Raw genomic sequence first — 16,934 nt, 5'->3', positions numbered from 1 at the left:
GATCAAACTAATTTTTTTTCTATTCTTGTGCAACTCTATTTGGTCATCGCAATAATCAATTTTTTTAGCAGAGCTTTAAAATATAAAAAGTAAAGATATGAAAAAGTCAGAGAAAGAAAAAGTTGAATATCTACTAATTACTATATACACATAAAAAAATATATATTTTACAATACATAATTAAACATTGTAAATTTTTTATGCTGAAAAGAATTTGAATAAATCCCTTTAACTCTACCTAGCTCCAATCACGATTAATGTGTGGCTAAGAGTTACTCTATCTCTCTCTCTCTCTTAGAAATTAAAATGCCGAAATTCTTCGTTCTTTTTCTCTATTATTAATTTAGCAAATTTGGCATTTGGCACCAAATTGAATTGAGTACTCGTTACTTTTTGAAACTTTTCTGTAAATCACATGAAAACTTCTTCTCACTAATTTCTTTTTTTCTTTTTGACTTGATACATTTGAAAAAGATATGTTTGACGAAAAAGTGACATTATTTTATAATTTGGCATTTTGATTTCTTTAACTTTAGAATAATAACCGTCAATAAAAAACAAGTAATCTGAATTAATCATAAGAATTGTGATGGTATAAATAGAAATTAGAATCTCTCCATACTTTCCTAAAACTAACCCCCTAGGAAGCATTTTTCTTCTTATATGAATTTTATGCGGAATAATCTCACATCAATCAAGATCTACATACCAATATCAAATGCTTGATAGGAAATAAAATAAAAAATGGTTGGAAGAAAAGTTTACTATTTAGGAATAATTTATTTATCAATGGCCCAAAGTGGTGTTTGTGTTGCTAAATTTAAATGATAGGTACAATATGGTACTTGTCTTCTTAGTTGTCAATTAAGAAATTAGTTTATGTTCCAGATATTTAATTTCACAAGATCTAGTATTATTGACAAAATAAAATGTACATTAAAGTATATATATTTATTTGTTGATACTTATGTTATACTTAATTACTAAATTATTTAGGAATCTAGAAAGTGTTTCAGCTACTTAGAATTAGATAAATAAGGATCTCCCTATATGTTTCAATCCTTTTGATTTCTGAAGAAGTGAAAAAACCTCGTCTTTTATTTAAGAGGCAATATATTCAGATATTAACTACAACTTTATTCATTAATACATCAAATATTTTCCATTCTGTGTTTGGTACGAAGAATTTTTTTTTGGGAAATTAATTGACTCTCTTACTTTTCTTTTTTTTTTTAGTATTTGGTAAGTAAGCAAAAAATGTTATCTGGCAAAGCGTTATGTGAAGGCGGGTAGGGATGAGATTGGGGGTTTTGAGTTGGCGGGGAAGATTGGGTGGGTGCGATGAAACAATAAACTTGCAAAGTCATTTATACAACTTGTTTTCCCTACTTTCATTAAAAAAAAATCTTTTTCAAAATGTTTGGACCAAACATAGAAAACATGAAAAATGTATTAAACACATCCTATATATGCCTAATAACTATTTCAATTTCTCTTACTAAGATTTAAAATTTATTTCCATCCAAGATATTTAACTCTTTGTCCAAACACAATTTTAATTAAGTATACTTCGTTAAACTATTTTTTATATTATTAACACAAAAAAACTCACTTTAAAAAATTGTGTCAATTCACATGCAAATAGTGTCAAAGTCACATATTACATTTTTAGTTTGTTATAATTGATTGAATTGTATTTCACATGTAAATAGTGTAATTTTTATTTTGTTATAAATTGATTGAATATTCACATGCAAATAGTGTAATTTTCATTTTGTTATGGATTGATTGAATTCACATGCAAATAGTGTAGTTTTTGTTTTACTATAAATTGATTGAATAAAATTCACGTGAAAATAGTGTCAACTCAGAATGTTACACTTTTACTTTGTTATAAATTGATTGAATTGCTCATTCAAATTGTATTATAGTTTTTCAATTTTCCAACATTCTTAAAAGTCTTTCTATTTTTCTAATTTTCTAAAGTTTTAAAAAGCCTTTTCTTTATAAGGTGAGTTTAAATTTATTTTATTTTTAATTTATTTAATTAATTTTATACTTTTATATGATATTGTTGATGTATCCAATCTTTTGATACTCATATTAATGTTAATATTTTTTTTATTTTTGTGTATAGATATGCATCCATCAAATGTGTACGTACATCCTGGTCCAGTAGAGCATGATATATTAATAATTCAAGTTCATCAACGTTCCGAAGGAATTTGGAATGGTAGCATAAAAGAAGAGAGTCTTGCTTATATATGTGTCGTGGTGATATTGAATTTTGGCAACATATAAAATATCATCCATTACATTCTCGCATCCGTTAATATTTTGAAAATTGTAGATTTAAAGGAATTTTTGATGTAGGATGTGTGCGGTATGACTCCGGATTAATTTCTGCTTATTGAAAGGTGGCATCCAGAAACACATACTTTTCACATGCGAACTGACGAGGCTACCATAACTTTACAAGATATTGAAATTTTATTCAAAATGGTAGTAGATGATAGTCCTATAATTTTAAATGGAGTTGATTCTTTAGGGATTATAGGTAGACAAAAAATGATATTTGAATTAACAGGATGGTTACCCAATACTAGTTATATTTCTGGTGTTAGTAGATTGTTAACATATAAATTGATTGATTATATTGAAGGTTTGGATGGTATTAATGATCACTGAACTGAGCATGAAGTGCAACAAAGATTTAGATTATATTTATTATTGTTATGTTGTGGATCAATATTTTCGGATAAATCTAATAATAAGATTAATTTGAACATTTTGATTGACATGAGAAATTTAGATTTAATGTCACTCAAGCATGGGGAGCAGCCACATTATCATATTTGTATAATTGTTTATGCCGTGCATCAATGAAAAGTCAAATGAAGTTTGTGGATTTCTCTCTTTATGTAGGTATACATATTTTTTAATTAAATATTTTTTTTATACTAGTAATATGCACTTTTAAATTTAAGTGCATTATAAGTAATGGTGAATTTATTTATTGTAGATTTGGGCATGGGAAAGAATTATTCCCCTACAACCATGGCCAAATCCTTTAAGGACCAATCAACTTGAGGCTTTAACTGCGCTTACACGTAAAGGGACGCGATGTAGAAATCATTAAAATGAGGCACGAACTGTAATCGGTGTGGTTAGGGATGTACTAGATAATCTAACTGATGAACAGGTATTTAATATTATTAATATTTTAAACTATTTATATTTTATTTCATTTCAAATAAAAATATGTTTGGTAGATCTTTAAATGAGACACTTATGTTTCACTACCCAAGAAAATTATGTGAATAAAATGACATATACATAGATTCTAGTTAGGTCCTTAAAAGTAAAATATCTTATGACACAATGGTACAAAAAAATTATTTTGTAAGATTGTTCATTTTCACGTACATATTTTTTTTATTTTTCTACCAATGTTGTTTTTATAATTATCTTACTTAATTATTTTTTTATAGTTTATTTGGAAACCTTATTCGGAAGATGTTATTAATGGATTGCATGAGTGGTGTCGGTCGGGACAACGTGTCTGGATGGCACAGGTGTCACTTATTTATGGAATTTATCGTGAGTGGCACATGGTTGATCGTGGTGTGAGATAGTTTGGTTATTTACAACATATTCCTGGACTGTGTACCTAATTTTCCGAATATCATTTTAAGCGTGATAAACGATCCAAAATAAAACAAGAAGATATAGATGCATTTAACTACACACAATATTTATGGGAACAATGTCAAAATCGTATATTTTGACCTCCATTTGTAAGTGATCAAACAGATTACTTTCGTTGGTACATGAGGCATACCCACATGGTCATTGGAAATCCACAACATGTTGTACAAAGAGGGTATCAACACATGGCAGGACGATATGAGGCATTAGTATGTATATTAAGTAAATTTTAAATTATTATGTCAATCTTTAATAATTTTTTTGTTATTAATATTTGTTTATTCATTATAGGCTAGGGGTCATGAAGAGCTCGGATGATTGAAAATGATGAAAATCAATCTAATGAAATGAGACAATATGCAGAGGAAGTCGCTCGTATTTCAATGGAGTCAATGAATGTGGCCTTCCAGGGAAAGCGAATGAGCTTTGATCCTGATTACAATCCTCCCACTCGATACGATGAACCACCACCAGTACAAGTATCTCGACGATCACGATAAACAACACCGAGAGAGGGTGCACGTCGAGGTAGAAGGACCGCTGGTGAAACAGTTGATTTTTCTGCATGGCCCTCTAACACTAATGTGGAAACTTCCGAACCTTATTATCCCACGTTTGATTTTTCTACAGGGCCCTCAAACACCAATGTTAATTTTTCTAGTCAGCAATCAGTTGGTTTTTGTAACGACCCGCTTGGTCGTTTTGAGAACTAGGACTAGTTTGACTCCTTTTGGAAAATTAAGGGGGTATTTTTAAACTATTCGAAGACTAAGAGTATTTAGTTAATAAAAATTTTAGTGAAAAAATTAAAATAAGTAATGTAGATAATAGGTTAGTGGGGTTTCACGGTTAATATACTCTTGTTCAGAAAAAGAAGAAACAAGAACTCAGCGTGCAAAGTTGGTGGCGGCGTCATAGCGAAAGTCGACTCCTAGAGGTAAGAAAATCTTAATAAATTTTTCATTCATGTGGGTACACATTAAATTTCTTCGTATATGAATATTGCTATTATATTATTAGGTGGGGAATGTTGAATTAATGGTTTCATGGGTACAGTGCCGACATAGATGAGTGAGAATTATGAAATTATTTTCTTTGATTTGGACCGTTGATCCTTGTGAAAATTGGCAGTACAATCGTCGTAAATTATGAAAATTGGGGGTCATATTAGGGGGGGATCGCATTAATGAAGAAAAAAAATAACTGTGTTTCTAAGGGTTGTCACTGGTTAAATTCAAGTGCTAATGAATAAAACATAAAGTACAATAATGTAGAAATATGTATATTTATAAGTGGGGTTATACCAAATGTAGTAGAGATTTTCTTAAGATCAGAAAACGATTTGAATTTTGGGATGGTTGCATGGCTGGGACGTTCTGTTCCTAAAGTCATTAGGATAATGAGGGAGGGACTATAGTTGGATTGCCAATCATTAGGCAATCATATGCCAATGATTGGCAATTTTGGTAATATTTAAGGAAATATTGGCAAGTTGCAGAATAGCTTAAGAAAAAGAATGGCCACGTTCCAATATTTTATCGATGGGTGGGAATTAGTTTTTTATTGTATTCATTTACAAAAAATTAAGGTACTAGTTTTAATAGATTGAGATGGGTAATTAATTATTAGGTGTATATTATATGATTCAACCTTGTTGGAGGGATTAAAGTTAAATTCTTGACTTGAAATTTAGCAAATATGATAAATTTGGCATACAAATTTTATCAAGGTTTGAAGCTAGATTAGAAATATGAGTGATTTTTTTAGGGTCTATGATAGACATATAATGATTTGATACAAACTCGCTTACTTATGAATATTGCATCATTGGTAGATCGTGAACATTCCAAAACTTAACGAAAAGGGAAGGAACTATCTTGAGGATTCGTGACACGAGCTCGACACTTGAGGTATGTTAAGACTTTTTAGACTTGTTGAAGGACGTTTTCCTAATTAAAGATTAAAAATGAAAATAGACCAAGGGGTAAGGGCGAAAGATGGGGGTCTCGTATCAATGGTGTGACGGGCATTGGTACGAGTACCGGTGTTATAAAACGGAAAATTACTATTATAGAATGTGGATTTAAATTTGAGAATGCCAAAGCATATGGGCATTAGCTGATATATTATTGACTTGAATTCCTTGTGTGATTGTGTTGTATTTATTTCACCCGTATAGTTGAGATAATTGAGGTGGTTATGTATTATATTCATATTGATTGATTGAGATGCATCATCATCCCCTCTATTGAAACAATATTGTGCACATGCATAGAGATGAGACTGAGTATAAGTTGGGCACGTGGAGATCGTCCGTCCTGGGGATGGTAAGATGTTAAGATTGAAATTTTGGCACGTGGAGATCGTCCGTGCGAAAATTGTTTGATATTATGATAGTGCGTTGAGATCGTCCGCACAGACACGTGGAGATCGTCCATGTCGGTATATGGACCTCGCGAGTCCCCCATGGGTCATGAGCTCTCGATGTATTTCCGAGGAGTATCATGTATATACAGTTGAGTGAGTACTGGGTATTCTGAGACATATCATTACATGGTATCATATTGCATTGCATTTCATCCCATCATTCATTCTTGATGATTATATGTTCGTTTGGTGTTTGGGAAAATAATTAAATGTTGATTTCCTTTATTGATGAAACTTAAATAGTAAGTGTATTATATATATATATATATATATATATATATATATATATATATATATATATACACACACACACACACACACACTTATATAATTCAAGAATTTATTTTCTTATATAACTCTCGTCACTACTTCTTCGTTGTCGGTCAATGAGACATACTGGGTACACGTGGTTTCGTACTCATACTACGCTTGTTGCACTCTTTGTGGTGCAGATTCGATTCCGAGTAGGAGCACATCTCGTGGAGCAAATTGAGTCCGGCTTGAAGTTCTTGGAGTTGTGGTGAGCTGCTTGGCTGTTCCGTGGCCCACACCTCCCTCTATCTTTACGTATTCTGTTATTCAGTATTCAGACAGGATATCCCTTAAGTTAGATTTGTCATTTTAGTTTCAGACTTGCATCGTATTCTAGAAGCTCTTGTACTTAAGACACCAATTCTTGGGGTGATATATGTTATCTTCCGCATTTCGTACTTATAAGGAACTCAATGTTGGAGATTCTTGCTAAGCGTTTGTCTTTTTTTTACTCATTTGTTAGTTTAGTTGGGTTAATATGTTGGGTTGGCTTACCTATTGGTTGGAAACATAGGTGCCATCACGACTTGCAAAAATTTGGGTCGTCACAAATTTGGTATCAGAGCCAAAGGTTCATCGGTCTCAAGAGTAGAAGAGCAATGTCTAGTAGAGTCTTGCGGATCGGTATGAAGACGTCCATACCTATCTTCGAGAGGCTATAGGACATTTAGGAAATAATCTGTTCTTTTATTCATCATCGTGCACAATTGACCTTGTAGAAATTCTAATCTTGATATTTCATTTTCTCTCAAATGGCGAGGAATCGTACGTCGGTAAGTGGTGGTCAGGATCCTATTCCTGCGCCTGCTTCTGGGAACACTGTCCGAGGTAGAGGTAGGAGACGAGCTCGAGGTCGGGGTAGGGGCCGTGTTGCAGCACCTGTGGATGTTCAAATACCAGTAGCTACCCAGGGTCGTGATAGGGTTGTACCTCCTCATGCAGAGGTTATTCATGGGGATGTGCAAGATCGTGTCGAGGGGGATGGGCCAGCTCAGGCTCCAACCAGTACTATTGTCCCCCTAGTGCTTCAAGATACCTTGGCTCGTATGTTAGGAATCCTAGAGGGGATGGCCCAGGCAGGAGCTTTGCCTGTCACTTCTGATGGCTCACAGACCCGTGTTGGAGGTCAAACTCCAGATCCGATAGTTGCTCCAGATTCTCAGACTCCCAAGACTCAGTCAGCTGCCGCTGTAGCTCCTCGTTTGGATAGTATGGAGTTTCCAGATTTGACATCACATTTGGTGAACAGGCCTTCTATGACTATTGATGAGCAAAAGATGTTTGGGAGGTTCAGACTAATGAATCCTCCTACTTATACGGGTGACTTAGCTGAGGATGCATATGAATTCATAGTTAGTTGTCATGAGAGGTTGCATAATCTTGGATTAGTGGAGTCTCATAGAGTTGACTACACAGCGTTTCAGATGACTGGCTCTGCTAAGCAGTGGTGGAGGGATTATATTAGTAGTATGCCAGCTGGATCCCGTCCACTATCCTGGACTGAGTTTACTCAGGTATTTCTATCCAAATTTGTTCCACGCAATGAGAGAAAGCGTAAGAGGGCCGAGTTTGAGGGTTTGCAGCAAAATGGTATGTCAGTTGCAGAGTATGAGGGTAAATTTCATGCCTTGGCTAGGCATGCTTCGATGATACTTCCCACAGAGGCTGAGAGAGTAAGGAGGTTTGTTAAGGGGCTGATTATTCCGATCCGTCTAGGAGTTTCTCAGGTTGCTGCTTCTGGTGTTCCATTCCAGAAAGTGGTAGATGCTGCTAAGGAGTTGGAGATGATTTGGCGTGAGGGATTTGAGCAGCGAGAGGGCAAGAGGACTCGTTATTCAGGTGATTATGGTGGTGCTCCGCCTAGGAGTCGGGGTTACTTGGGCAGAGGTTATCACCCTCAGTCCAGCAGACCCATTCATGTTGCTATACCAGCGTCTGAGGCTGGTTACGCTGGACATAACTCTTCGAGCTCGGTGCATACTTCTCAAGGTTCATCTTCTAGACCTGTAGTTCGTGGAGGGCATTCTGGTCATTCAGGTTCCTCTCATCAGCCTGCGTCTCGTAGGGGCTGTTTTGAGTGTGGTGATATGGGACACTTTGTGAGAGACTGCCCTAGGACCAGACGTGGTGGCTTACATCAGGGTTCTCAGGCTTCGACCTCCAGGGCTGCACAACCACCAGCTAGGGGTGGTGCACAGAATGGTAGAGGTGGTTCTCCTTCTGGTCGAGGTGGTGGTCGTGGAGGTTCACAATCTGAGGGAGGTCATTCTCACTGTTATGCTTTTCCAGGTAGGCCAGAGGCTGAAGCCTCAGATGCTGTTATCACAGGTATTATTCCGGTTTTTCATCGACCAGCTACTGTATTATTTGATCCAGGCTCTACTTATTCTTATGTGTCCACATATTTTGCTCCTAGTCTGGATATATTGTGTGAGTCTCTTGATTTGCCGATACGTGTTTCTACTCCTGTCGGGGATTCTGTAGTTGTAGATCAAGTGTATCGTTTATGTACTGTTACTTTGATGGGGTATGACACTCATGCAAATTTAAAGGTCTTAGAAATGATAGATTTTGATGTGATTCTTGGTATGGATTGGTTATCTTCTTACCACGCAATTTTAAATTGTCATGCCAAGACCATCACTTTAGCTATGCCTGGAATTCCTGTAGTAGAATGGAGAGGTACTCTTAGTCATCCTTCTAAGGGTGTGATATCATTCCTTAAGGCTCGTCAGTTGGTACAGAGAGGATGTTTGGCGTACTTGGCCCATATTCGAGATACTAGTATTGGGACTCCTATTCTTAAGTCTATTCCAGTAGTGAGTGAATTTTCAGAAGTATTTTTGACCGATTTGCCAGGTCTTCCACCAGATCGTGATATTGATTTTTGTATTGATGTGGAGCCAGGCACTTGGCCTATTTCCATTCCTCCTTATCGTATGGCACCGGCTGAATTGAAGGAGTTGAAGGAGAAGTTGCAGGATTTGTTGAGCAAAGGTTTTATTAGACCAAGTGTATCTCCTTGGGGTGCTCCAGTGTTATTTGTGAAGAAGAAAGATGGATCTATGCGTATGTGTATTGCCTATCGGCAGTTGAACAAGGTAACCATCAGAAATAAGTATCCGATACCTCGTATTGATGATTTATTTGATCAGTTGCAGGGTGCTTCAGTTTTCTCCAAAATTGACTTGAGATCTGGCTATCATCAGCTGAAGGTTAGGGCGGAGGATATCCCTAAGACGGCTTTTCGAACACGTTATGGTCATTACGAGTTTTTGGTGATGTCTTTCGGACTGACTAATGCCCCAGCAGCTTTTATGGACTTGATGAATGGAGTGTTTAGACCGTATTTAGATTCCTTTGTTATTGTCTTCATAGATGATATATTGATATACTCACGCACTAAGGAGGAACATGAGCATCATTTGAGGATTGTTCTTGGAATTCTAAAGGAGAAAAAGCTTTATGCAAAGTTTTCAAAGTGTGAGTTTTGGCTTAGTTCGGTAGCATTCTTGGGACACGTAGTGTCCAAGGAGGGTATCATGGTGGATCCTAAGAAGATTGAGGCGGTTAGAGATTGGGTCATACCTACTTCAGTTACTGAGATTCGAAGTTTCTTGGGCCTTGCAGGTTATTATCGACGGTTTGTTGAGGGTTTCTCATCCATTGCATCTCCATTAACTAGATTGACACAGAAGGAGGTGACTTTTTAGTGGTCTGACGAATGTGAGGTTAGTTTCCAAAAGCTCAAGACTTTATTGACTACTGCTCCGATTTTGACCCTACCCGTGGAGGGAGAGGGTTTTGTCGTATATTGTGATGCTTCTCGGGTTGGTCTTGGTTGTGTGTTGATGCAGAAGGGAAGGGTGATAGCTTATGCTTCGAGGTAGTTAAAGGTTCATGAGAAGAACTACCCTATTCATGATTTAGAATTGGCGGTTGTGGTGTTTGCATTAAAGATTTGGAGGCATTATCTTTATGGTGTGCATTGTGAAGTGTTCACGGATCATCGTAGTCTCCAATATATATTCAATCAGAGAGATATGAATTTGAGGCAGCAGAGATGGTTGGAGTTGCTCAAGGACTACGACATGACTATTCTTTATCATCCAGGCAAGGCAAATATTGTAGCAGATGCCTTGAGTCGAAAGGGGTAAGTATGGGTAGTCTAGCCATGTTACAGGTCGACGAGCGTCATTTAGCTAGGGATGTCCAATCCTTGGCCAATAGCTTTGTGAGACTTGATATTTCAAAATCTGGTAAGGTGTTGGCTTATATGGAGGCTAGGTCATCCTTGTTGGAGCATATTCGGGCTCAACAGTTTGATGATGGTGATTTATGTAAGATAAGGGACAAGGTGTTAAAAGGAGAATCCAAGGCTGCAATTCTTGATAGTGAAGGAGTTTTGAGGATTAAAGGTCGTATCTGTGTTTCTCGTACAAGTGATTTGACTAGATTGATCATGGAGGAGGCTCATAGTTCGAGGTACTCTATTCATCGGGGGGCTACTAAGATGTATCGTGACTTGAAGCAACATTATTGGTGGTGTCGTATGAAGAGGGACATAGTAGATTTTGTATCCCAGTGTCTGAATTGTCAACAAGTGAAATATGAACACCAAAATCCTGGAGGTGTGACACAGAGGATGCCTATACCTGAGTGGAAGTGGGAGCGTATTGCTATGGACTTTGTGGTAGGATTGTCATGTACTTTGGGTAAGTTTGATGCTATATGGGTCATTGTGGATCGACTGACTAAGTCTGCACACTTTGTACCAGTTCAGACGACCTATAATTCAGAGAAATTAGCCAAAATCTATATTCGAGAGATAGTTCGTTTGCATGGGGTTCCTATTTCTATTATTTCAGATCGTGGCACTCAATTTACATCTCATTTTTGGCGGTCAATGCAGAAAGAGTTGGGCACTCGGGTGGATCTTAGTACAGCCTTTCACCCTTAGACTGATGGTCAGTCTGAGAGGACTATTCAGGTTCTTGAGGACATGTTGCGGGCGTGTGTGATTGACTTTGGTGGTCACTGGGATCAGTTCTTGCCATTAGCAGAGTTTGCTTACAATAATAGTTATCATTCGAGCATTGAGATGGCACCATTTGAGGCTTTGTATGGTAGGAGATGTCGATCTCCAATTGGTTGGTTTGACGCATTTGAGGTTAGACCATGGGGTACAGATTTGTTAAGGGAATCCTTGGACAAGGTCAAGTTGATCCAAGATAGACTTCTCATGGCTCAGAGCAGGCAAAAGAGTTACGCAGATAGGAAGGTTCGTGATTTAGAGTTTATGGTTGGAGAGAGGGTTTTATTGAAGGTTTCACCCATGAAGGGTGTGATGAGGTTTGGAAGGAAGGGCAAGTTGAGCCCGCGGTATATTGGTCCTTTCGAGATTGTTGAGTGTATTGGTGAGGTGGCGTATCAATTGGCTTTGCCACCTGGTTTGTCAGGTGTTCATCATGTATTTCATATTTCAATGCTTAAGAAGTATCATCAGGGTGGTGATCATGTGATTCAATGGGATTCTGTGTTACTTGATCAAAATTTTACTTTTGAGGAAGAGTCGATCACCATTTTGGATAGGCAAGTTCGGAAGCTAAGGTCCAAGGAGATTGCTTCAGTAAAGGTTCAGTGGAAGCATTGTCCAGTGGAGGAGGCTACATGGGAGACAGAGTCAGACATGAGGAGTAAATATCCTCATCTTTTTGATCATTCAGGTTAGCTCTTTTATTTTCCCGTTCGAGGACGAACGTTTGTTTAAGTGGTAGGTGATGTAACGACCCGCTAGGTCGTTTTGAGAACTAGGACTAGTTTGACTCCTTTTGGAAAATTAAAGGGGTATTTTTAAACTATTCGAAGACTAAGAATATTTAGTTGATAAAAATTTTAGTGAAAAAATTAAAATAAGTAATGTAGATAATAGGTTAGTGGGGTTTCACGGTTAATATACTCTTGTTCAGAAAAAGAAGAAACAAGAACTCAGCGTTCAAAGTTGGTGGCGGCGTCATAGCGAAAGTCGACTCCTAGAGGTAAGAAAATCTTAATAAATTTTTCATTCATGTGGGTACACATGAAATTTCTTCGTATATGAATATTGCTATTATATTATTAGGTGGGGAATGTTGAATTAATGGTTTCATGGGTACAGTGCCGACATAGATGAGTGAGAATTATGAAATTATTTTCTTTGATTTGGACCGTTGATCCTTGTGAAAATTGGCAGTACAATCGTCGTAAATTATGAAAATTGGGGGTCATATTAGGGGGGGATCGCATTAATGAAGAAAAAAAATAATTGTGTTTCTAAGGGTTGTCACTGGTGTGACGGGCATTGGTACGAGTACCGGTGTTATAAAACGGAAAATTACTATTATAGAATGTGGATTTAAATTTGAGAATGCCAAAGCATATGGGCATTAGCTGATATATTATTGACTTGAATTCCTTGTGTGATTGTGTTGTATTTATTTCACCCGTATAGTTGAGATAATTGAGGTGGTTATGTATTATATTCATATTGATTGATTGAGATGCATCATCATCCCCTCTATTGAAACAATATTGTGCACATGCATAGAGATGAGACTGAGTATAAGTTGGGCACGTGGAGATCGTCCGTCCTGGGGATGGTGAGATGTTAAGATTGATATTTTGGCACGTGGAGATCGTCCGTGCGAAAATTGTTTGATATTATGATAGTGCGTTGAGATCGTCCGCACAGACACGTGGAGATCGTCCGTGTCGGTATATGGACCTCGCGAGTCCCCCATGGGTCATGAGCTCTCGATGTATTTCCGAGGAGTATCATGTATATACAGTTGAGTGAGTACTGGGTATTCTGAGACATATCATTACATGGTATCATATTGCATTGCATTTCATCCCATCATTCATTCTTGATGATTATATGTTCGTTTGGTGTTTGGGAAAATAATTAAATGTTGATTTCCTTTATTGATGAAACTTAAATAGTAAGTGTATTATATATATATATATATATATATATATATATATACACACTTGTATAATTCAAGAATTTATTTTCTTATATAACTCTCGTCACTACTTCTTCGTTGTCGGTCAATGAGACATACTGGGTACACGTGATTTCGTACTCATACTACGCTTGTTGCACTCTTTGTGGTGCAGATTCGATTCCGAGTAGGAGCACATTTCGTGGAGCAAATTGAGTCCAACTTGAAGTTCTTGGAGTTGTGGTGAGCTGCTTGGCTGTTCCGTGGCCCACACCTCCCTCTATCTTTACGTATTCTATTATTCAGTATTCAGACAGGATATCCCTTAAGTTAGATTTGTCATTTTAGTTTCAGACTTGCATCGTATTCTAGAAGCTCTTGTACTTAAGACACCAATTCTTGGGGTGATATATGTTATCTTCCGCATTTCGTACTTATAAGGAACTCAATGTTGGAGATTCTTGCTAAGCGTTGGTCTTTTTTTTACTCATTTGTTAGTTTAGTTGGGTTAATATGTTGGGTTGGCTTACCTATTGGTTGGGAACATAGGTGTCATCACGACTTGCAAAAATTTGGGTCGTGACAGTTTTGTAACTCCACATGTTCCAATATCTGGTTTTGCGCAATTTAGTGGATCTCAATATGGTATTCAACATGGTATGCGTGAATTTCCTATACATAATTCTCCATTTTGTGGAAGATTGAATTTTGCTAATGTAAGTATAATAATTTTTATAGAATTTTTTTTAACTTTTATAATTTTTTTAATTTTATTGCATGTTTATTTGATTATATTATATTAAATAGTATTATAGGTAACTGTGTCCGATGATTCACGATATAATGCTGGGGCTTCACAAAATTTAGTTCTTAATAGAAAAAATCCACCTCGGAGAACATCTGGGCTACTCAAAACAACTAGATGTGGAACAGGCAGTCACTATCAAAATGAGGAAGATTTTGAAAATGAAGATGTAGAAGATTCGGATTCAAAAGAATAATTTTTATGCACCTTTATTCTAAAAGGCTGAAGATTCAAATTTTAAAATATGTAAATTTTTGTTGTTTCGCGCAAGTTTGAACAAAGTAATGAGATTCTTACTCAATGAGATTTTTAAGCAGTGAATGTTTGCAGGATTTATATTTTTTTATGTCATAGGTCAAATCAATACTTTTTCTATTACGTCAAGTCATTACTTTTTAATAGAGTTCAAATTAATAATATAATAATAATAATATAAAGGTATTATACTTACAATATTTAAAATGAAGTGAGACAAATTAAATTCATGTCAACAAATAAGTAGAAAAGACATATCATAATATTAATAACAAGACAATAAAAATACATTAACCTTAAAAACATAGACAAAATATTTAAAATCGAGTAGAACATCGTGCCTTTGTGTGACCTGTCTCCTTACAAACACTACATTTTCTAGTCATGCCAGCCGGAGCTATATCCATATCATTCTTAAGTCAGCTTCTTATTTGCGTACCACTTGTCCGCAAATATTCAGTATTTGCAATTAAATCAAAAGGAGCTGGTGGCCAATACATTTCATCACCCACTGGGTTAAATGTCTCAGTGTATGTTCGTTTGTTATATTTTGCATTGTAGAATTTGCTTACATAAGAATTTGGCTCGATTCTGTGAAGTCCACAAAATTTGATGGCATGCGAACAAGGCATATGATAATTTCTCCATTTTCCACAAGAACATTTCTTACCTTTTGTAGTAACCTTGTGGACATTTCCACTTTTACCATCATGAGGGAAAGTAAGAATTTCAAAAACTCCATCACATGTGTTGTAAGTCATCATATATGTGTGCCCTTGAGCTCTTTGATAATAATCATTAAATTTTTTATCCATCGCAAGAGGCCATGACATATTACTTTGAAGTAATGCAATTGCAAGATTGTATCTTTCGACAAAACGGTCAACGAGAGCTTTGGACGTCATTCGAACCATGGAAGTCACAGGAAGCCCCCGAGCATTTTTCAATAAACCATTATATGACTCAGACACATTTGTCGTCATGAAACCCCATCTACGACCACCATCCTTATACATTGTCCATTTTTTTCAAAGGAAATCCACTTAACCATTCATATGCTGCAGGAGACAATGTTTTGATTTGTTGCATCCGTTGCATAAATTTTTTCTCCTGGTGCTCAGTACCAGTCAATCACATTAGTTTTTCGAGTTCACTATTTACAAACTTTTTATCAAAATTTGCTTTTAAGTGTCGAACACAAAGTTTATGATATGTGTTGGGTGGACTCAACCAATCATAAGATTGAACGCACTGCAAGATTTCTTGATGACGGTCAGAAATAAGATCAATTCCTTGTCGTTGACAAACTACATGTTTCCATAATAACTTGAGAAACCATGACCAAGACTCAAAACTCTCACGTGCAACTAAAGCATAAGCAAGTGAAATAATATTTCCATTCGCATCAATTCCAACCGCAATTAACAATTTGATATCATACAAACCATAAAGATGTGTGTCGTCGATAGAAATGATACAACTTTTGAAACCATCAATGCTCTGTTTAAAAGCCCAAAAAAGAAATTTAAAAATTTGCTCACCTTGCATTGTTGTAGAATGATGCTCCCACTCAATAATAGTGTCTGGATTGAATAATTGTAGTGCAGCCATGTATTGAGATAATGCCTTAAATGAACTTTCAAAATCACCATAAATCAATCGAAATACTTTTCTTCGACCTTTTTGTGCTTTTCTATAACTAGGAGTATAGTGATGCTTTCCTTTGACAATTTCACGGATCATCTTAATATTTATGTCTGAATTTTGCATAAATTACGGTATTAATGAAGTGGCAATCATGTTATCATTCAAATTGAAATGACCCTCCTTATAGGTATCTGTAAGACAAGTATGCGGTGCAATCATTTTTCCTATTTTCCACATACCGCTTGAAAATCTCTCTAAACCGAATTATGAAATCACACCCTAACTCATGACGCTTGCAAATAACTTTCCAACTTTTACTCTTGGATTGATCACAAAGAAATTCTTTTTTAATAGCAAGACTATATGTTCATACTACAGATTTCATTTGCATCTTATTCATAAAAATGTACACGTACCCAAGAAGCAATTTTGATTTATGGCTTGAATGATAAATTATTGATATTTTTTATAATGTTTAGAACTAATAGGTATGAATCATATACTTTTTTTAAAATAATCAAATATTTTTGTTAAAAATTTGGAGCCAAACACATAACTTCACCCAAATATTTGAGTTCTTTTAGTGCCAAAATGAAACTTTGAAAGAGATTACACATCAGTAAACAATAACCAAAGAAAAAGTATCTACAAGATAAAAGCTCATAAGAAAAAAATAGTGAAAAACTTCTTTAAAAAGGTGCACCAGAGAAAAAGAGAAAGCATATATATATATATATATATATATATATATATATATATATATATATATGTAAAAGTTTTTGTAAAAAGATAAAATA

At 35.8% G+C, this 16,934-nt stretch overlaps 1 long non-coding RNA gene across 1 annotated transcript; it reads left to right on the top strand.

Annotated features, from left to right (window-relative positions):
- Positions 1–5,556: 5,556 nt before the first annotated feature.
- Positions 5,557–6,849, top strand: LOC138348303 (uncharacterized). The gene is made up of 2 exons (XR_011220736.1): positions 5,557–5,618; positions 6,588–6,849. It is a non-coding gene; the product is annotated as an uncharacterized lncRNA (long non-coding RNA).
- Positions 6,850–16,934: the final 10,085 nt, after the last annotated feature.

Source organism: Solanum lycopersicum, chromosome 4 (genome assembly GCF_036512215.1).
Source record: "Solanum lycopersicum chromosome 4, SLM_r2.1".
NCBI lineage: Eukaryota > Viridiplantae > Streptophyta > Magnoliopsida > Solanales > Solanaceae > Solanum > Solanum lycopersicum.
This window is presented reverse-complemented; position numbering and strand designations above follow the sequence as displayed.